General features: G+C 44.9%; 1 long non-coding RNA gene across 1 annotated transcript; it reads left to right on the top strand.

Annotated features, from left to right (window-relative positions):
• The first annotated feature begins 3606 nt into the window (after positions 1-3606).
• Positions 3607-12107, top strand: LOC115458628. Its single transcript, XR_003940124.1, has 3 exons — positions 3607-3695; positions 8032-8082; positions 12044-12107. It is a non-coding gene; the product is annotated as an uncharacterized LOC115458628 (long non-coding RNA).
• Positions 12108-22744: the final 10637 nt, after the last annotated feature.

Here is a 22744-nt window from a genome sequence, read left to right as displayed (position 1 = left end):
GCTCGTAACCTTGGGGTCATCTTCGACTCCTTCTTCTCCTTCTCTGCACATATTCAGCAGACTGCTAAAACCTGTCGTTTCTTTCTCTATAATATCAGCAAAATTCGCCCTTTCCTTTCTGAGCACACTACCAGAACCCCCATCCACACTCTTATCACCTCTCGCTTAGACTATTGCAACTTGCTTCTCACAGGTCTCCCACTTAGCCATCTCTCTCCTCTTCAATCTGTTCAAAATTCTGCTGCACAACTAATATTTCGCCAGTGTCGTTATGCTCATATTAGCCCTCTCCTCAAGTCACTTCACTGGCTTCCTATCCGTTTCTGCATACAGTTCAAACTCCTCTTATTGACCTAAAAGTGCATTCACTCTGCAGCTCCTCAGTACCTCTCCACTCTCATCTCTCCCTACATTCCTCCCCGGGAACTCCGTTCACTGGGTAAATCTCTCTTATCTGCTAACTCCAGACTCCGTTCCTTTTATCTTGCTGCACCATATGCCTGGAATAGACTTCCTAAGCCAGTACGTCAAGCTCCATCTCTGGCCATCTTCAAATCTAAGCTACAAGCCCACCTTTTTGATGCTGCTTTTAACTCCTAACCCTTATTCACTTGTTCAGAACCCTTATTTTATCATCCTCACTTTAATATTCCCTTATCTCTTGTTTGTCCTGTTTGTCCTAATTAGATTATAAACTCTGTCGAGCAGGGACTGTCTCTTCATGTTCAAGTGTACAGCGCTGCGTTCGTCTAGTAGCGCTTTAGAAATGATAACTAGTAGTAGTAGTAGTAATTAATGCCAATTAGTGTCAATAATTGTTTATGTTGCAATTATCAGTGCTGATTGGCCCCTCCATGTGTCCAGCATCTCTCTCCCTTGTCTCCAGCCCCCTCATGAGTCCAGTAGCTCTCACCCTTCTCCCCATGGGTCCATTACCTCTCCCTCCAGCCTCCCTCCACAGGTCCACCACCTCTCTCCCTTGCCTCCAGCCCCCCCCCCCAACCACGGGTCTAGCACCTTTCCCTCCAGACCCCTTCCATGGGTCCATCATCTTTCTCCATTGCCTCCAGCCCCCCCATGGGTCCAGCAGCTCTCTCCCTTCCCACTATGGGTTCAGTACCTCTCCCTCTAGCCGATCTCCACAGGTCCAGCACCTCTCTCCCTTCCCTCCAGCCCCTCCCCCAGCACAGGTCCAGCACCTCTCCATCCAGCCCTCCTCCACAGGTCCAGCACCTCACTCCCTTCCCTCCAGCCCCCGACAGGTCAAACACCTCTCCCTCCAGCCAGGGGCATAGCCAGACAACAGATTTTGGGTGGACCTAGGCAAGACGTGGGTAGGCACCAAGTGTTCTCTCCCCCCCCCCCCACCAAGCATGCGTAGGTGCTGGTATCGTGGACAGTAACATTTTTGTTACCATCAGAAGGAAGTCTTCAGCTGGTGGAGCTTGGGACCCCCACCAGCTACTGCTAAACGTGTGCTACTGTTGGGTGGGCCTGAGCCCTAAGTGGGTGGGCCCTGGCCCACCCAGGCCCACCTGTGGCTATGCCACTGCCTCCAGCCCTCTTCCCCGTGTCCAGCATCTCTTTCCCTTGCATCCAGCCCCCGCATGGGTCCAGCAGCTTTCTTCCTTGCCCCAGCCTGTCCCCCCCTCCCATGGGTCCAGTAAATCTCTCCCTTTCCACCAGCTCCTTCCCATGACTCCAACACCAGCCCCCTCTCCTCCCCTCCCCTGGTTCAGCACCCTCTCCCCCAGCTCTAGCATATCTCTCCCTTCTGTCCAGCTGCCCCTCCTCCTTCTGTGGTTCAGCATGTGTCTCTATCGTTTTCCCTCCTTTACTTCTGCTGCACTGCTTCCAGTTTACATTACCAGCGCTGCCCTGAAGTGATTCACACAGGCAAACTCCAGAGCCTTTCCTCTACCACTGGAGCTGGCTTGTGTGAATCAAGGGAGGAAAAAAGACAGAAAAGTGTGGATCTGCAGGATGAGGGTGGGAGCGGAGGGAAGGCAGTGAGGCAGCCAGGGATGCCAGATCATGGGGTGGCCTAAGTGATCCATTTCTGGGTGGGTCTGGGTCCAAATGTGGCTACACCCATTCTCTCCAAAAAATTCCACACAAATAGGTTTCCTGAAAACGGAACACTACACACCTCATGGATGGGATGTGGAAATTGCTATCCTCCCCCACTACCTAAGTTACTCAAGTGCATTTCTTTATGCTTGGTATAAAATGCAATAATGCAATTCATGGTCATGCAAAAAACAAAACTGAGGAAAAAAAAGGCCATAATACTTATTCCCATGCAAACCAAGAATAGTGTAGTCTGAGGCATGACCTGACCTGGACTGTGTTTTGGCACATTTGCCTGGGTCAGGAGTCCAATCTTTTGTCCATAATGCACAATCTCTGGTGAAACAAACAGCCAAGTTAAAAGCAAATATGATAGGCCTGGTTAAAGTATGGGAGGAATAGGCTAGTGGTTAGTGGAGCAACCCAAGACCCTGGGGAATTGGGTTCAATTCCCACTGCAGCTCCCTACAAAACCCTCCATTGCTCAAGGTAAAAAAGTGATATATCTGTATATAAAATGTAAATGGCTTTGATTGTAATCACAGAAAGGCCCCATCCCATTTCCCTTTAAATAAACGGCTTTGAATGTATGAAAGGCTGTATATTAAATTAAACTAAAATAAGATGCCACGAGCCTTTCTGTAATCCACATATTAATGCCCTCAGGACTTCTGTTCCACCGGTGAGCCACTCTGCTATCATACATAATCATTTAATAAGTGGCTCTTCCGACATTACTGGGATTAAAAAGATCCAATTATTTTTAAACAAAGTACATTTTTATTCCAAAATATACGTTTTACCGAATGATCATTAGATACATGGTCCATATAATAAAACACTTTTCCAAATGCAATATCCAGATTCAAATAGGTACATTTTACTTTGCCTACAAGGAGAATTTGCAATACATTTTCATAAGGTGTGATCGCCACTCAGAACAATCTAATGTAAGAAATATGATCTTACTTTAAGTAAAGACACAGAGCTGACAATATACAACTCGGTCCGATTAAAGCAGTTACCATTACCGGCCGGCCGGTCCGAGAGACGTGTCTCAGTGCAAAATAACTCTTTAGTAATGCTCTAGGCAGTTGCTTTCCCTGTTAAATCCAATCCATTGCACTTGCACCCAGCAATTACTGTTACCAAATTATAGTAGGATGATGACCCGATGTTGTTAAGTAGATAGATTTAACTATTTTTTTTCTATCCACCCTGTTGCTCAGATTTGACCCGCAATCGTAGAAAAGCCGCCGTCCTCACACTAGAGTCGAAGCTGCTTTCTGATTGGCCGAAGGGTTCCCTTTCGAAGAAGGGGTTGATCCAACTGTGCCCGTGCGAGGAATCTATTGGCTGTGTGGTTTCATCTCTATTCCCTCCCACCCCCTCGCGCAGCACTGGGCTCCCTGCAGGGTGTGGGCGGGGTGCGCGGCTGATGCTGTCTGGTGCTGAGGGTTTCCCCAGTCCTCGCGCGCTCCGTGCACCTTCTCAGCAGTGCCGCGGACTGATGCTACTATTCCTCAACGTGTTCACCCGGGGTGCTGATCTCTCTGTCTTTCTTCAGGCCATGAGGCTCCATCCAGGCATACTCCTCTGGGCTGTTGTGGTAGGAGCTTTGGGCAGTAAGTAAAGGATCCGTTTCCCCGTGCTCTCTTAACTCCGCTAGAGTTTCTGCAGCAGTAGAGGTTCTTTAAGCCCCGAAGTATGCGCTCCTCGCTGTTGTAAATTGTGGTTTAAGATTTATAAGTGCGGTCTTTGTTGCCGTCTCAGCTGGGAAATTTGCCGAAGTCTTTACAATTAAAGCATCACGAGGAAGTGTGAATGTATACTTGTTCATTGTTCAGGTGGTATGCTTAAAGATTGCAGGTGGTGTTCTGCCGGTATCTGTTGTATTGCTTCCTCCGATGTATCTGCTGACAGTTGTCTCATCACACTTTATTTCGTTTCTGGTCAGAGCCATAGAAATAGGACGACAGGTGCCGGTTGTGTTTGTGATGTGATGATACGCTTTGATCGCACACAAATGTAGTTTGCTTTGTTCTGGAGCTTGGATTGTGCGCAGCAGTTCAGTACTTTGTATTCAATGTGAATTACACACTATAAATTCTGCAACTGTCCTCCCCTAAAATTCAATCAATCTTGCAACTGCCCCCCCCCCCCAATAACAATAAAACAAACAAAAAAACTTGGAACAATAGTAACAATAAAGTCGCAACTGGAGAATCCAAAAACAAACAAACAAAAGAACCTAAGAAATTTGTTTAGGATTAAAGTATAGTGATAAAGGGGATGGGATGACATTCTTATGAGGACAGGCTAAAGCGGCTTGGGCTCATCAACTGGGAGAAAAGACGGCTGAGGGGAGATAGGATAGAGATTTATAAAATACTGAGTGGACTGGAACAGGTAGATGTGAATCGCTTGTTAACTCTTTCCAAACATACTGGGACTAGGGGGCACACAAAGAAGCTACTAAGTAGTAAATTTAAAATGAATCAGAGAAAAAAAATCGTGCCACAGAATGTGGTAAAAGCAGTTAGCAGGGGGGGGGGGGGGGTTAAAAAAAAGGTTTGGATAATTTCCTAAAAGAAAAGTCCATAAAACTTTATTAAGATGGACTTGGGAAAATCCACTGCTTATTCTAGGATAAGCAGCATAGAATCTGGTGTGCTGTTCTGGGATCTTGCCAGGTACTTGACCTGGATTGGCCACTGTTGGAAACAGGATATTGGGTTTGGTGGACCTTCGGTCTGCCCCAGTATGGTAATTCTTATGTTTTTATGAAAGAAAAAAAAAGGCTCCAAACCAGATGTGCTTAGTTATTAAGTTAGTCCGATAAACAAAAACTATCATTTGTGACTGGTCTGCTGACCCAAAATTGTAGGTATTAGATTAAGATATTCTATTTGTTTTAAAGATGTGACAGCAGGAATGTAGAGTTAATTGGGTATTGTAATTGGAGACCCTAGTTTGAGTGATACCTTTGAGCTGTCCAGCCAAAAGAATGGCGAACAAAGCAAGTTTATGTCCAGCTATTTGAATGTTTTAATATATGCATTTTTTTTTGCAAATTGAACAACTCAGTACAGTATGTCCTGCAAAGGTTTTGTTTTTCTAGTTTTTTAAAACTTTATTCAAAAACTGATTCCTCTACCAGCTATGAATGCTGCTTTACATAAAAACAAAACACAAGTCTACAGAAAAAAAGTTGAAAAGATCAAGGAACTGATGCTGTAAGAATTTATTGGGATGGTTTGCAAGGGAACATTTAGTTTTAAAAGTATGAGAGCAAAATAAAAAGTAAAGACGTTTTTTCTCACTAGATGGAATATATTTTAACTATCCATTTCTTAATACCTGACATTCATAATCTGAAAGAAGGTTTAACGTATGTGTGTATGTGAGTGGTTTCCTTTTGGACTTTTGCAAGACAGAGCAATAAAATACTCAAAGGCATTGTACATTTAAGGAAATGCACTGTGGTGAGCTGTTGCTTTTCGGGAGGAAAATCATATCCCTAAAACAAACTTCTCTGATGTATCTTTCATGAAGGAGTCTTTATCGTTCTCCTTGGAAAGTCACCGAAGCAGAAACTTTATTAAAGTATATAAATCTGTAGTTGGACTGCAATTAAAAAGCATCTTAGCATGTCGGACAGATGTAATTCTTGAGAACACCCAGTAGATCTTGTGTGATGCCAGTGCAGCTGTTTCTTATTGACTGGAAAAAGCATGATCTGCAAATCTGAAATGTTTTAGATACAGTGGAATCGCAACAAAATAACTAAGAGCTGAATTTACTGAAAAGCACTGCCACATTATGGTGTGTTAACACACATTAAGGCTTGTTATTAACTTCAGTTTCTATTTTCTGCAGTGGGACCTTTTTACTAATAACTCACGTTAACAGCATTAGGATGCTAACCCGTAGCACACTTTTGTAAATCCAGCCTTAATTTTGATTATATCAGACTTATTAATTGCACATTTGAGGCTACTAGTTATTATTGTACTGTCAGCTATTTTTTAAATTAAAATTTGCATTGAGTATACATTACCCTCAAGGTTTTCCAATAGTTTTAAACATTTGTTTTCTTAGCACTAGTGTATTTAAATATCTAGGGGCATTAATGTACAGGAGGTGAGCCTTTTTCAAATGAAGGAAAACTCTGGAATGAGGGGGCATACGATGAACTTAAGAGGAACTAGGCTTAGGAGGAATCTAAGAAAGTATTCGTTCATGGAAAGGGTGGTAGAAGCGTTGAATGGCCTCCCGGTGGAGGTCATGGAGACGAGGACTGTGTCAGAATTTAAGGAAGCTTGGGATAAGCATGTAGTATCCCTCAGGGACGTAGCCAGACTTCGGCGGGAGGGGAGGTCCAGAGCCCGAGGTGAGAGGGCACATTTTAGCCCCCCCCCTCGGCGCCGCCGACCCCACTGCCATTGCTGACTTTGCCCCCCCCCCTGCCGTCAACCCTCTCGAACCCCCCTCCCACCACCAACCCGCCATCACCTACCTTTTCTGGCGGGAGACCCCAACCCCCGCCAGCCGAGGTCCTCTTCTTCTCACAAAGGGCTTCCTTCTGTTTCTGACGTCCTGCCTTTTGCGAGAAGAGGACCTTGGCTGGCGGGGGTTGGGGTCCCCTGCCAGCGAAGGCAGGCGACGGCGGGTTGGCGGCGGGAGGGGGGGGTCAGGTTGGTCAGCGGCAGGGGGGTCCAGGGCCAAATCTACAGGGGCCCAGGCCCCCCTGGCCCTGTGTAGCTACGCTACTGGTATCCCTTAGGAAAGGGAAGAATTAGTGGTTACGGAGGATGGGCAGACTGGATGGGCCATTTGGCAATTATCTGCCATCATGTTTCTATGAACCTCCCCCAGGCAAGTACGATTGATGCAGTGACAAGACTAGGGACCCTTTTACTAAGCAGCGGTAGGGCTAATGTATGGGTAGTGTGCACCAAATTGACACTACTGCTGGGGTAGTAAGGGCACCTGGTGATAATTTTGAAGTTGGCATGCACTGTTTCCCGCGGTAGAAAATATTTTTCTATTTACTACCATGTGGGGGTTCCCAGCGGTAATCGGCAGCACGGCCATATTAGCGCACGCTGCATGATTACCATGCTAGTTTCGTGTGAGCCCTTACTGCTAGGTCAGTGGGTGGTGGTAAGGGCTCAGGCAGTAAATAGCTGCATGCTACTTTTAATTTAATGCATGACCATTTACTTCCCCATTAAAGGTTATCAATATAAATCAAACAAAATAAAACATGGAAAAGAAAATAAGATGATACCTTTTTTATTGGACATAACTTAATACATTTCTTAATTAGCTTTCAAAGGTTGCCCTTCTTCGTCAGATCGGAAATAAGCAAATGTGGTAGCAGATAGTATATATAAGTGAGACATCAAAGCATTACTTTGACAGTCTGACAGAGTGGGAGGGTGGGGGTATGCATTCCCCATTAAAAAAGCCTTTTTCCTAGCTGCGATAAAAAAAATGGCCCAGCGTGCACCAATTTCACGCGGCTAAAGTACCACAGGCTACTTTTTACCACAGCTTAGTAAAAGGGCCCCTAATGTATTTATTAAGATTTTGCTCACACCTTTTTCAGTAGTAGCTCAAGGTGAGTTACATTCAGGTACACTGGATATTTCTCTGTCCCAGGAGGGCTCACAATCAAGTTTGTACCTGAGGCAATGGAGGGTTAAGTGACTTCCCAAGATCACAAGGAGCAGTAGTGGGATTTGCACCAGCCACCTCTGGATTGCAAGACCAGTGCTCTAACTACTAGGCCACGCCATGTAGGTTGGGATGGGATATAAAAGTGCTGCCAATGAAGCTTTACAGTGCTGGATTCTAATTGCTGTTCTGGTGAAGCTAAAAGTTCAAAGCAGTAGACGGTAACTGCTGGATCAAAACATCTATTTCTTCATTTGTTATCATTCTGTGTTTTTGTAGAAATCCTTGAGAATGTAAAGAAGGAAGATTCCTGTATTATAGAGTGCGCTGGTAAGTAGGACAGTTGGGTATTTCTAATTCAGATTTGTGCTGAATTTGATGTGCAGATTCAGGTGAAAATGCCAAGTAGACTTTTGAGTAGAACAGAGATCACCTTTTGGTGATATGAGTTGACTTGCTTTTTTTCTTTTGACCATAGACTATGTCATTGGTTCCCAAACTTTTTCAGTTCACGGCACTCTTCGTGTCCGAGCCATAGGAGCCAACTCTGTAGGTGCTGTAGGTGCTTGAGCACCCCTAATATTGAGAAAATTCCTTGTATGTGTCCAGGGAGCAGTTATTTCCATTGGGCTTAGCACCCCTAATAATTTTGAAAAGTTGGCTCCTATGGTCCGAGCAACTTTTTGCAGCACCCCTCAACCTCCGCCCCCCCCCCCCACCACACAGGTCTCCGCCTCCCCAGCCACACAGGTCTTCAGCTCCCCCCCCCCCCCCCCCCCCCGCAGCCACACAGGTCTCCATCTTTTTATCTGCACAAATATATCAGTGCTAGGGTGTCCCTATAACCAGCCCCTCCAAATAACACACCGATTACGATTTATAACAAATTACTGTTCTACCTATGAAAAGTTATTCCATTATTATACTTCCTCTTTGTACATCTGTATGCTGCACAAGCCAGTGTGTTTAAAAATATAAGTGAGATTAAATAAAAAATGCTACCAACAATAAAGAATGACAATTCTGATGCAGCAGCTCATAGGTTTGCTTGCTTTTTTTTTGAATGGGAAGGGAATCAGATACTACTGACCCTATTGGCTTCAATTCTTTTTACTTCATCCTGTCTCCTGTTTTCATCCAACCTCCTTAGCAGTCGCCTCTGAGTCCTGAATGCCGTCTACTTCCTGTCCCTATTGGCCCCGACAAAAACAAGTGCAGGGCCACAGCAGCCTTCAGGCATGTTCTGTCGGCTCTGCTGGACCTCTGCCCCCGCTGACGTGAACTTCCAGTTCCGGGGGTAGAGGACCGGCAGAACTGATAGCAGATGCTTGAAGGCTGCTGCAGTCCTGCGCGTGCTTATTTATTTATTTTTTTTCTGCCGCTGCTGCGCTCCTGTGTGTAGTAGTGGTTCGGGTGGGAGGGAGGTTGGGATTTGCCACAGGACCCCAGAGAGGTCGCTGCGGTGCACCAGGGTGTCGCGGTGCACAGTTTGGGAAACGCTGGACTATGTCATTTGATTTGGTCATATGAAGAGCAACTGAATAACAGGGTGCTTAGAATTACAGGCCACTTGCACACAGAAATGCACAGAAAACTGGCACTGATGCATGTAAGCGGCAACAAAGCAATTAAACACTATTCTGTAAGGCACCCATGGGTTCTGTATATTTATTTTTTTATTTGGTACAGTTTAACATAAAACTTACAATTTTGTTAACAGCATAGCAATAGTAAAATGACCAAGTATAAACATCTACTATAATAAAAAGCACCTCCAACGTTCTGAAGCTGACCGTGGCACACTGAAGTGAAGGGTTCGTAAGGTTCATCAGTCTGTCACCATCTCTCTCTGTCCCGCCCTCGCATCAAAACGTGATGACGTCGAGGGCGGAACAGTGAGAGGGAAGGGCACGTCACATGCATGAGGGTGTCGTCGCCCCTCCCTTCCTCCCTCCCTCCCTTCCAGTTCCAGGCCCCCTCCCTCCGATTTTTAAAAGTCATCTTCACTTACAAAGTCAGGGTTATGGCGGCGGCCAGCAGCGGTAAAACGCATGCAGGTTCAGCCCTTCTCTCTCTCAGCTGTGGTCCCGCCCTCATTTCCTGTTTCCGCAAGGGCGGGACCACAGCTAAGAAAGAGAGAGAAGGGCCAAGCCTGCATGTGTTTTACCGCTGCTGGCCGCCGCCGTAACCCTGACTTTGTAAGTGAAGATGGCTTTTAAAAATCGGAGGGAGGGGGCCTGGAACTGGAAGGGAGGGAGGGAGGAAGGGAAGGACAACGTCCCTGGAACTGGGAGGGAGGAGGCAGGGAGGGGGGACACTAGAACTGGCAGGGAGGGAGGGAGGGGGACCCTGAAACTCGGAGGGGGGCGACCCTGGAACTCGGAGGGAGGGAGGGGGGACGACCCTGGAGCTCAGAGGAACGGAGGGAGGAAGGGACGACCCTGGAACACGGAGGGAGGGGGACACGAACTGGGAGGGAGGGGGGCCCCTGGCACACACTCTCTCTCACAGACAAACTCGCACCCCGTCTCATTCTCTCTCTGTCACACACACACACTCGCACATTCACTCTGTCTCTCTCACACACACTCTCTCAAACTTATACACTCCGAGGAAAGCCTTGCTAACGCCCGTTTCATTTCTTTGAGAAACGGACCTTTATTACTAGTAAATATAATAAATGAGGTAAACTTGAAAACAGCAAATTGAAACCTAATAATAGGACTACCACGAAACAGGATCAGAAATGTACACATTTGACAGCACTGAAATTCAAATAACAGATGGCCCCCAGATATATGTGCCCAGATTTGTGTGTGTGCCCGAGATGCATGCAGAAATGAATTGAATAATGAGCTCTGAACCATCAATAATTGGGTGCTAACAATTATTGAGGTGACTTGGCACCCATTATTTGTTTTATTTTATTTATTGGGATTTATGAATTGTCTTTATGAAGGTAGAGTGGACCATAGATTAGCAGCTTGGTATGAAAATGAGGATGTAAAAGTTTTCTTTAATTTTCTTTAATATTACACCTTTAGCACTGGGAAACAATATCACCCTTCTATTCCCAGCTAGGGGTCTACATATGAAATAAACCATATATTAAGGAATTAGTCCATTTAAGATCTTAAAGATCAAACAACCTAGCTTAAACAAAATTCTAGCCAGTGCGGAGTCCAAAAAAAAAAGGTTTTATCTTATCTGATTTAATCAAAGAATAGATCAGACATACTGCAACATATTGAACTGATTGAACCCTCTTCAACAAGGTTTCTGACAGCCCTAAATAAACAATGTTGCAGTAGTCCAGCTTATTCAAAATTAACGATTGACCTGCCAGCTTAAAATGATTCTGTTCCAAGTACTTTCTAATACTTCTCACATTTCCTAACGTGCAAAATGTACTCTGTATAAAATGATTAAATGATTTTCCATAGATAATTTATAATCCAAAGTAATACCAAAAAGTTTCAATGAATGTTCTAAGTTGTAATCTATGCCATCAGTTCTAAGATTTAAATCCTCAGGGGCATGGGCGTTCACATGGGCAGTGCATAGGAGGGGAATGGCGGGGCTGTATTTATATAATACTAGCCGTTAAGCCCGTTAAAATGGGCGAGATTTCCAACTACCCTCCTCGCCGCCGCTCCCTCCCCCTTCCATGCCGGGCCCCCTGCACTGACCTGACAGCGCCTCTCACCTTCGTGTGAAAGCGCTGCAGGCAGCAGCAGATCGCTCTGCTGCTGCCTGCAGCGCTTCCACACGGAGGTGAGAGGCGCTGTCAGTGCAGGGGGCCTGATACGGAGGGGGGCGGGAGCGGCGGCGGGGAGGGTGGAGGTTGGTGCGCGTGATGTTCGTTTCCAGGCTCCAGCGGCAGCGTCCGACAGTCCGACTCTGTTTTCCTCTCTGTTCCGCCCTCTGACGTCATCACATCTTGACGCGAGGGCGGGACAGAGAGGGAAGTCTCTAATGCGCATTTGCAGGTGAGTCGGTCACTTGCCATTTATATGTTTGAATAGGGGCCCTTTTACTAAGCCACAGCAAAAAGTGGCCTGTGGCAGTGCAGGTCCTTATGTTTGGCCAAAGTTATGTATTGGTTGACTCCAAATTCAAAAAATAAATTATGCAGTTAACTTCAAAGTTAACAGAATAAAGACTTTGGGAAAATCAACTTCAATCTTAAACTGAAGTTTAAGATTTTCTCTCTAACATGTGTTTCCCTTTCAGGCTTACATTTTGAATTATTTCCATACTAAGACTGGTCCTTCTCAATGTTTGCATTTAGGCTGTAGTCAGGTGAATTTCCGCAAAGAGCAGAGATACATCTACAAATACTCTACAACCACCAGCACGTTTTTACAGGGGAAACTCTCCGGAAGAAGTGGTATTACTTTAGAGAGCATAGTAAATATTGAAGCACTAGGAAAATGCCACCTAGTATTAAAAGTAAGTATATTTTTTTAACTTATTGTAAATGAACCAAAACTAACGGGCGCAGTTCAGATGCTGTGGCTCATCTGTACCGTAGTAAGTCCTGTATGTTACTAAAACGTTCCTGCCTTATTGTTAATGGTGCATTATGAGGGATCATCCGTGCATGCCAAGAAAAGGAAGTTATTTGACAAGAAATGCCAATTTGGCTCTTCATTTTGGCTTTAGTTGTCCATGTGCATGTACAGGTTGGGAGCACTGTTAGCAGCTCAGAATGATATATCTTGATCACTGTAACAGATCCTGTGTTTGGCACGGTTGATGATGGAAGAACTTTCCAGAGTTTCTTAAATCAAAGGATCAGGAGAGCAAGGCAGCCTATGAAAACTCGCCTGTATTTCTGTGGGTGCAGGCTACAATATATACTGAAGTATTATGTATGATTCTTTGTGGGAACAGCTCCTGTCATTTTTGCAGGGTAGACATTTTTCTTCTCCCCAACTGGTGTTGGTGCATTTGGGGAGAACGACCTCTGTGCAGTGAAAGGAATGGAGCTGATCTGCATAATTAAAAGGACTTTCCTTATTGCTGCTTGTTTCTTCCCTTTTACACGTTTACACGTTTGGTCTGCTATTATTCCTCAGCTGGTGTGGAGGGGGGCAGAAAAGGTGAAGCCAGTAGAGTGATTGAGGAAGTGAGTCAATGCTAATGTGGCTCGCTTCGTTATTGCTCTGTGTGGGATGGTGATGGGGCATGAGTTGATGACATGGGATTATCCTGGGCTTTACTGCCCAGATAGGGTCCATTTATCTGATATAGGAGTGGACATTTTCTTAAATGATATTCAGGATTTATTAGAGGTTTATTTTAGTGGCAGACAAGCCGCTTTTGGTAGGGCAGAATGGTAAAAACAGAAGGTGTGTGAATCATTGGTACGATGGAGACCTATTAAGTTGTGTCTCGTGTGTGGCACCACCATGGGAAGGAGCACGACCCTGCGGTACCACGGGTTATGTGATTTGGGGCTAGACAGAAAATTAATAATTGTTGGGCATAAAATGGAGGTGGCTAGTTCGATACTGGATACCGATTAGCTGAGCAGGGTGGGGGTGAGTTTGATGTAATGTTGACATTGAAGTCTAGCTGTTAAAGTTTGTGCTATATAATAAAGCTGTGGCCAATGCGTTGCCATGTTACTTTAACTGAGGTTTGCAAATTTTATGGAATGAGTGGAAATTGAAATATTATGTTTATCCGCCCAATATTTAAAATGGTATGACCGCCGAAACAGCATTTAACCGGCTATCCGGTGCTGATTAACGCTGGATATATCATACAATATAACCAGCTATCCAGCGATTTTCACTGCAGAGCCAGCTAAGTTTGGTGGCCATATTCGGCCACCACAATAGGTGGATTAAACTTTGACAAGCTCCAACTTAACCGGCTAGCACCAAAAATCGGCTTGGCCGGTTAAATTGGAACCGGCCAAATTTGAACTGGATATTCAATGCCGGTCACCGGAACTGGCTTGGCATTGAATATCCGGTTTCAGAATTGACCGTGGGAAACAACCCAGCTATCTCCTGTGGTCTGACTAGCGGGACCTATGAGTTTTCACTTTGTGACTTGTCTTTCCTATATAAAAGGACAAGGCCATAAACCGCATAAATAACACCTTCTGTGTTGCAATCTGTATAATTGCAGAGTGTGTGAGAAAATGTTAAAGTCAGATGCTTGAAAACACAAAGTTCAAATGTGTGCTCACAGTCTACACACAGGGCCAGTCTTAGGCATAAGTACATAAGCACCGCCACGCTGGGAAAAGACCAAAGGTCCATCAAGCCCAGCACTCCGTCTCCGACAGCGGCCAATCCAGGCCCCAAGAACCTGGCAAAATCCCAAAATTTATTAACGATCAATGGGCTTTTCCTTCAGGAATCTGTCCAGACCCCTTTTAAACTCAGCAAGGCCAGCTGCCGTCACTACCTTCTCCGGCAGTGAGTTCCAGAGTCTAACCGCGCGCTGAGTAAAGAAAAACTTTCTCCAATTTGTTTTAAACCTACCACATTCTAGTTTCATCTTGTGTCCCCTAGTTCTATTATTGTTAGAAAGTGTAAACAAACGCAGGGGCGAAAGGGGCAGTCATACAGGGCCTCGCGCTCCCAGGGGCTCTGCGCCGGCCTTGGCATGTCCCGCTCTCTCCTCCTCACCTGAAATCCAGCCTATCAACCTCTCTTCCTGTGGGATCTGGTACCCTTCCTGCTCCCTACATCGCTTAATCTTCCATGCTGTTGCCCTCCAGCAGCATGAGTGAAGTAAGCAGACTGCCTTCGGCGGCCCTGGAAGCTTTCCCTCTACTACAACGAGACAGGAAGTTGTAGCAGAGGGAAAGCTTCCGGGGCAATAATCATCAAATGTACATGTGTCAATTTTTACAGGCGGGGAGGGGTTGGGTGGAGGGCCCCACAGAACTGGTTCTCACAAGGCCCCGCAGTTGCTAAGACTGGCCCTGTCCACACAGTTTCCACACTTGCAGTGTTCGCTTTGAATATTAGAATTCACAAACACTTTCTGCAGCAGGCTAGGTATTACAAAGAAATCCTGCAAGTTCTTTTGTCTTTGACATGCAAACTGAGGTTTTACATGAGGCCACACAAAGCACTCCTTAAAAGTGACTTACCATAATTCTTCTACTTTTCCCCTTTATCTTGTGGAAATAAACTCCTGGTACTGCGTAAAGTATATCTAGATTCAGGAGTCTGTGCTGCCCTGTAAATCTTTACCAGTAGACAATTCAGAAGCTGGCTCCTTGCCTGGACGAGACTGATGTTGCTGCCAGAGCAGCTAAAGTAGGCAATATTTTTTAGTTATAGAAATATAAATTTAGGAAGGGAGGCTGTGTCTCACCTCTCTTTGCCCTGTTCGCTTCAGTGACATGAAAGGTGTACTGGATGATTCAGTGAAGCAGACCTGCTGAGGGAAGTTCCAGATGGTTCCTGAGCTGCACAAGCTTTTGCATTAAGGGCTCCTTTTGCTGAGCTGCGGGGAAAAAGTGGCCTTAGTATGTCCTTAGTGGGTCTTTCCCACATGCTAAGGCCATTTTTAGTGCAGCCGGAAAATGACCGATTTTTCGTTTTCCAAATTAATGGTCATGTGCTAATGTTACCCAGAGATGCAATTCTGGTTGCTGCATCTCAAAAAAGATATAATGGAACGGGAAAAGGTACAGAGAAGGGTGACCGAAATGATTAATGGGAGGGAACAACTTTACTTTAAGGAAAGGCTAAAGAGGTTAGGGCTGTTCGGCTTGGAGAAGAGACAGTTGAGATATGACAGAGCATAGGCGCCCCGTATAAGAGGCTTGGGGAGGCTAAGCCTCCCCAGCCCGCCACTGCCCCGTCCCCGCCGCCCGCCGTACCTTTAAATATTACAGTTTTGCTGGAGTCGCGGGCAGCCAGCATTGAAGACATCGGCAGGCTTACGCCGGTTCCAGCAGCCTTCCCTCTTCCCTCGTTGCAAGTCGGATGATGGCTCCGCCCTCGTAGAGACAGGAAATACGTCAGAAGAGGGCGGAGCCATCATCCGACTTGCAACGAGGGAAGGGAAGGCTGCTGGAACCGGCGTAAGTCTGCCGATGTCTTCAATGCCGGCTGCCCGCGACTCCAGCAAAACTATAATATTTAAAGGTACGACGGGGGGGGGGGGGGGGGGGGGCGCAGGAAGGAAACAGGGCAGACGGGAGAGGAGGGTTGCTGCACATGGTGGAAGAAGGGGAGAGGAGGGTTGCTGGATGAGGGAAGGGGAGAGGAGGGTTGCTGGACATGGTGGAAGAAGGAGAGAGGAGAGGGCAGGGGAGAGGAGGGTTGCTGGATGGAGGGAAGGGGAGAGGAGGGTTGCTGGACATGGTGGAAGAAGGGGAGAGGAGGGTTGCTGGACATGGTGGAAGAAGGGGAGGAGGGTTGCTGGATGGAGGGAAGGGGAGAGGAGGGTTGCTGGACATGGTGGAAGAAGGGGAGAGGAGAGGGCAGGGGAGAGGAGGGTTGCTGGATGGAGGGAAGGGGAGAGGAGGGTTGCTGGACATGGTGGAAGAAGGGGAGAGGAGGGTTGCTGGATGGAGGGAAGGGGAGAGGAGGTTGCTGGACATGGTGGAAGAAGGGGAGAGGAGGGTTGCTGGATGGAGGGAAGGGGAGAGGAGGGTTGCTGGACATGGTGGAAGAAGGGGAGAGGAGGGTTGCTGGATATGGTGGAAGAAGGGGAGAGGAGAGTTGCTGGATGGAGGGAAGGGGAGAGGAGGGTTGCTGGACATGGTGGAAGAAGGGGAGAGGAGAGGGCAGGGGAGAGGAGGGTTGCTGGATAGAGGGAAGGGGAGAGGAGGTTTGCTGGACATGGTGGAAGAAGGGGAGAGGGCAGGGGAGAGGAGAGTTGCTGGACATGGGTGGATGGAGGGGAGGGTAGGGGGGAGAGGAGGGTTGCTGGACATGGAGGGGGAGGGAGGAGTGAGGAAGGAGATGAGATAACAGAAAAGGAAGAGAGTAGAAAAACTGCACATGGATGAAGAAAATAGGCAAAAGCTGGATCCACTGGACAGTCAAGTTTGCGGAGGACCCAGCTTTTACTTACGGATGTAGGACAAGAAATGAAGAAGAAAGGCGGAAAGTAAACAAATAAATGGAAAGGAAGCCTTGGAAACGGAGTTAAGAGGACAGATAGCAGCAGAATCGGATACTGGGCCAGCACAATCAGAAAAACAAAGTCACCAGACAACAAAGGTAGAAAAGATCATTTTATTTTCATTATAGTGTTTGGAATATGTCCACTTTGAGAATTAGGTGTTCAACATTAAAAGTTTATTTACTTATTTATGACATTTTATCCCACATTAAACATGAATTAGGATGTTTTGTGGCTCTACATGAGAATTGTGATATTATGATCCCTTATTTCAATATTGTTGACGGTCTGCATTTTCCGTATGGGTGGTATATTGGTGTATTAGGTTCTGCCCAGTGTAATATTTATGGTACAGTAAGGTTCAGAGTGTGTTTTTGCACAAAGTTGTGCATAGTGTTTTGCAGTTGAGCGATTGTGGTTAGTATATGCTTTGAGCAACCACTTTATTCTTTGACATATGATACATAGCTAATATCTAAATTTAATAAAAGGTATTAATTGTGACATTTTTTTTTTCTGTGTGTGATCAGACAATTATGGATTTAAGTTCCACCCCTGGCCCACCCCTAACCCCGCCCCCTTTAGCCTCCCCAAACAGTTGGGCCACCGACTGCCTATGTGATAGAGGTCTATAAAATCCTGACTGGAGTGGAATGGGCAAAAGTGAATTGATTGATTTCTATTGCTTTGAGCTTTAGAACCTCAGTTTTTTTTGTTTGCCTTTTTTTTTTTTCGTTACAAGGAAGGCAATGTTGTAAGAAAGGTACAGTTAAGTACATAAGAACATAAGTATTGCCATACTGGGATAAACCGAAGGTCCATCAAGCCCAGTATCCTGTTTCCAACAGTGGCCAATCCAGGTCACAAGTACCTGGCAAGATCCCAGAACAGTAAAACAGATTTTGTGCTGCTTATACTAGAAAAAAATTAGTATGGATATCTGTGTCTATCATTACATTAGATATTACTGTCTTTTGAATTTTATGAATATTTGTGGGGCTTTTTAGTAGATATATTTGCTGAGTGTTTTTTGATTTTGGTCTTTATTTGATATGTGGTTTATTGTTGCTAACATAATGGAGTTATGCAAATGCAATTTTGCATTTGGATTTGCATAATCCCCGGGCCTTACCCCTCCTCTTATAGTTGGATTCTGATGCTACGGTGATAAATTTTACTTGGACATAAACTGTTTCACTTCTATTGTGTACAGCAGTCCTGGGGGGTCTGCTTCAGCCTCTTTTCTCCTGTGAGCCAGTCATCCAGCTAGCCGCTAAACGCTAATATTGAGCCGAGATAGCCAGCTGTCTCACACTGAATATTATCACTTAGCCAGCTAAGTCCCGTTTAACTGGCCAAGTGCTGTTCCTGACCGGTTAAATGGTTTTGAATATTGGGTGGGGGGTTAAGAGTTTTGCTGATCTATTGAATTTAACACATTGAAGTTATTTATTTATTTTTGCTTTGTAGCTACAAGATGTACAATTAAAGACCACACTGGCATCCAGAGGGGAATTGATGAAGAAGATAGAAAGTTTAAAGTAAAAATATTTGGTTTTCTCTATAGTAGCTTCTAAAACTTGCTTATCATAGTGCATTGTAATGTTTCAATTCATTGTCTAGCTGCAGCTTACTATGGAGTTTTCCTGCACGCTGAGAAATATTTGTGTATGTGACTATTTTAATTGCCCTTAGGGGTAAAAGAGATGAATTGATAATGAATGTAACTGTTGGGCAGACTGGATGGACCATTCAGGTCTTTATCTGCTGTCATCTACTATGTTACTATGTTCAGAAAAAAAAATTCTTATGTATTTTTAGAAGAAAAATTAAATTCAACTTGTTAGCTCCATCGGGAAAGTAGAAATACAATGACCTATTAATCCATAGGTGGTATTTGTTTATAGAAAATCTCTAATATCCTTACTCTAAATTCTATGTTTTCTGCTTTCACCATCACTTTTTTATTTATGTAATTGATGTTTTGTTCAGGGCCAGTGCTGACAAGGAACAGGCACTGTGTTATTAAACTATGGAAAAATTCTAGAACCGAAAGAAGACAATTTTTCCGTAAAATGCAGTTGGGTTCTCTAGTCTCCAAAAATGTATAGGGAAATGGAAAGAGAAATGGGACTTGATATACCCGCCTTTCTGTGGTTCTTGCAATTACATTCAAAGCGGTTTACATGGTATATACAGGTACTTATTTGTACCAAGGGCAATGAAGGGTTAAGTGACTTGCCCAGAGTCGGAAGTGTTACAGTAAGAAAATTATGACACCAATAATCTGCTAACCTGTCATCAGCTGATAGAATTATGCTGTTGAGGATTTGGTTTGAAATCAAATCCTCAGCAGCATAATTCTATCAGCTGACGACAGCAGATTAGTGGTGTCATAATTTTCTTACTATAACACTTGAAATGTAACTCAAATGTGTATTTATAAGAGGTGTGTTTGCAAATTCCTCTGCCTGCCAAGATGCCCAAAGCCTTAGCGAGCTGTCGCTTTCCCACAAAGGGTGATACTCCTTGTGTGACAGGCTGTCCTGCTGTCTAACTTAACTCAGACCTGGGATTTTCATGCCTTGTTCTGTTAGTTAACTGGCCCTTACACAGTAGTACTATCATAAATAATTAACGGGAAACATTATTACCACTGACAATTCCCCTCACAAAAATATCCATAAATATTTGAGAATACAGTTCACAGTACAATGATGCTTTTTATCAAAGCTTTATTCTATCAAAATCTTTATAAAACCACTTCACAGGTGCTAATAACAATAAATAATTTCACATTAGAAACCCCTTGTGTTATAGAGTAGCACAATCATTTTCTGGGCTATTATTAATTAAGGTCAAAAATATTGTTCACACTTAAATACACATATCTCTCTATATATATAAATCTCACCCTCAACGTTCTATTGTCTGATGTCACTGAAGCCAAGGTTCGTAAGTTCGAAGCTCTGAAGCCACGAAAAACACAGTCTCGGGTCCCCGCCCTCGCGTCAAACGTTATGACGTTGAGGGCGGAGCAATTCACTCACATCGACGGTGGCCAGGGCGGCGCAATGGCGTCACTGACGACGAAGATGCGTTGGGTGGGGGGGGGGGGGGCAGAGTCACATATCGATGGCGACCATGGCGGCACAATGGCGTCACTAACAACGAAGGTGCGTTGGGTGGGGGGGCCAGAGGAAAGCCTTGCTAGCGCTCGTTTCATTGGCTCCAGAAACGGGCCTTTTTTTTTTTACTAGTTATTAATATTATCTAAATATCACTTATCAAAGAATTATACAAGAAGCTCATACACAGTACTGACAACTAAGTTCAAAGGGTCAGCAACGAGACAACTTAAAACTTTATTATATATATATATATATATATATATATATATAGATATATATATATATATATAGAGAGAGAGAGAGAGAGAGAGAGAGAGAGAGAGAGAGAGAGAGAGAGAGAGACTGACTTTTTTAAAACTCATGCATGTCTCACAATACCAACAGACATGCCTTGGGCAGACACATTCCCCCTTTCAAAATCAAATGCATAGTTTCTCTGCAAAACCAACATATTTATGATCTGTTTTGTCGAACACACAAGTACAGAGGACAATACAGAGATATTGAGGAAAAGCATAGAATTATTTTGCACCTTTTGTACATTCATATAGTACATTCCATAGGGCTATATAAGAGTTTTATAAGGGCTGTATATCATGTGGCTTCTACAGGTGTGATGCACATGTGGGATGAAATTGGGACTCTCACATTCTGGACTGAATTAAGAAGCTTAAACATTAAAGAAAGTATTTGGACGGAGAGGTTCAACATGGATAAGGAAGTAACTGAAAGTCATCCAGTGATGAAATACAGTTAGGCTTAATTTAGTCCTGTATCTCTAGGATGATTGCTAGGCTGCAGTGCCACTAACAATTTTTTAAAGCCAGGAATTTCCTTTCATGGTTCTGTGATTGCTAGTCTCTGTAGGGACTCCAGACTAATTTTGAATCTGGTGCAGATGCTTCCTAACCAGGCCAGTAGATGTTGCTGTTGAGTGACAGAGTGAAGCTTCCTACCTCTACACCATTCCTAGCCCTTGGCATCCAAGGATATAAATATAGACTTATTTCAATGTTCCTAACTGTGAAAGATCATCACTTAGTGCCACCTTAATGAAAAGAAGAGAGTTCTGATGTTGTAGGGCCAGAGATGAAGGAATAGAAGTTTGTGTAGCATAGGTTCACTTGCTGTATTACTCCACAAGATGTTACAGTCATCCTGGGGGAAGCGATGATAACTCTAAAGACCTACATAAGGAAAATTGAAGTGGGCGTAGGGGTCAAAATTATGAAATCCTTGATGGAGAAATACTATAACAAAATATAAGAAAGGTTCCCTCTCTTAACTGTATTTTTCCTTTTCACCATGCCCTAAACACAGGGAGACACTGGAGAGGTATCTGCTTCCATTTTCCTTTCACGATGGGAAGATTGCTAAGATCTGTCCCAGCATGCATGAAGAGACCTGGGCACTGAATATTAAGCGGGGGATTCTGAGCATCCTTCAGAGCTCACTTAAAGCCACAACACAAGGGACTGTTGAAGAGGTGAGAGCTTCTTTTGTTGAGGCTGGTTGAAACGGAATAAAATTCTAGTCCTGCTGCATTCATAGGTACCATCACAAGAATATCATAGGAGAATTTCTAAGTGGGGAAAAAGTCATCATATGCATTTCTCAATAATCGGTTTTGTGTCTATTCTCCAGCATTGAGAATTTCGATAAAAATTATAATTGCAATTAATCGCGTGATGAAAGCTATGTTATTTATTTATTTATGTTTCCTTTGCAGCTTGGGGATCCTCTTCAGGTCCACGGGGATCCTGAGGGGATGGACCCAGGTCTGCGGGAATAGACCTAGGTTCTGCAGTGTTCCTACGAAAGGGCAGGCAAATCTTCCCTCCCTCCCAGCCTCAGGGTGCCCACCCCGAACGTAGCTCAATGCATGCTGGTGGTCTAGTGGCCTCTTCAGGGCAGAAAAGATCCCTACTCTTTCCTGCCTGCTGCCGCTGATCCGGTCACTGCTGCCGCTTCATCAAAATGGCTGCCAAGACTTCAAGCGACAGCCTCATGAGACTTCTGCAGAAGTATTGCGAGGCCACTGCTTGAAGTCTCGACAGCCATTTTTAGAAGTATTGTCAGTGAGTGGATCAGCGGCAGCAGGCAGGAAAGAGTGGGGATCTTTCCTGCTCCTTAGAGGCCACTAGACCACTGGGGTCTATTGAGGTATGTTCGGGGAGGGCACCCTGACTCAGTGCTGGAGGGGAGGAGAGGTGGATGGATGGATGGGAGGGAGCTGTAAAAAGGGTGGCTGGAGTGTGGGTGCAGGGTGGAAGGGGGCAGGAAAAAAGATGGGTAAGGAGGACATACAAGAAGGGGGAAGGGAGAAATAGAGCCTATGGGATAGAAGGGGAGGGAAAGGAAAAGGGGTCCTGCTGCTCATGAATATTTGCTTTTTTGAAAATGTACATCTTTTAAAATTATGTATTTATCAGAGTACAGAAGAAAATGCATTTATATAACGTTTACCAGTATTTTCACTGCTTATAGAATCTGGCTTTCTTGGGGGGGGGGGGTTGTCAAAGTGACTGTGAGGCGGGGTGCGATGCGGTTTCACAGGGGCGGGGCTGGGTGAGCCAGGGGTAGGGATGGAGAGAGTACTTGCGGTGGGATGGGCAGGGATGGGTTAGATTTTGGCAGGACCAGGCAGGAATGGGTTAGATTTCTGTCCCTTTGCAACTCTCGACTCTGGTCAAGTCATTTAACCTTCCACTGCCCAGCATCACAAGGAGCTGCTGTTGAAGGGGGGGGGG

Source organism: Microcaecilia unicolor, unplaced genomic scaffold, assembly GCF_901765095.1.
Source record: "Microcaecilia unicolor unplaced genomic scaffold, aMicUni1.1, whole genome shotgun sequence".
NCBI lineage: Eukaryota > Metazoa > Chordata > Amphibia > Gymnophiona > Siphonopidae > Microcaecilia > Microcaecilia unicolor.
The sequence above is the reverse complement of the archived record's forward strand: the minus strand, read 5'-3'. Positions and strand labels throughout refer to the sequence as shown.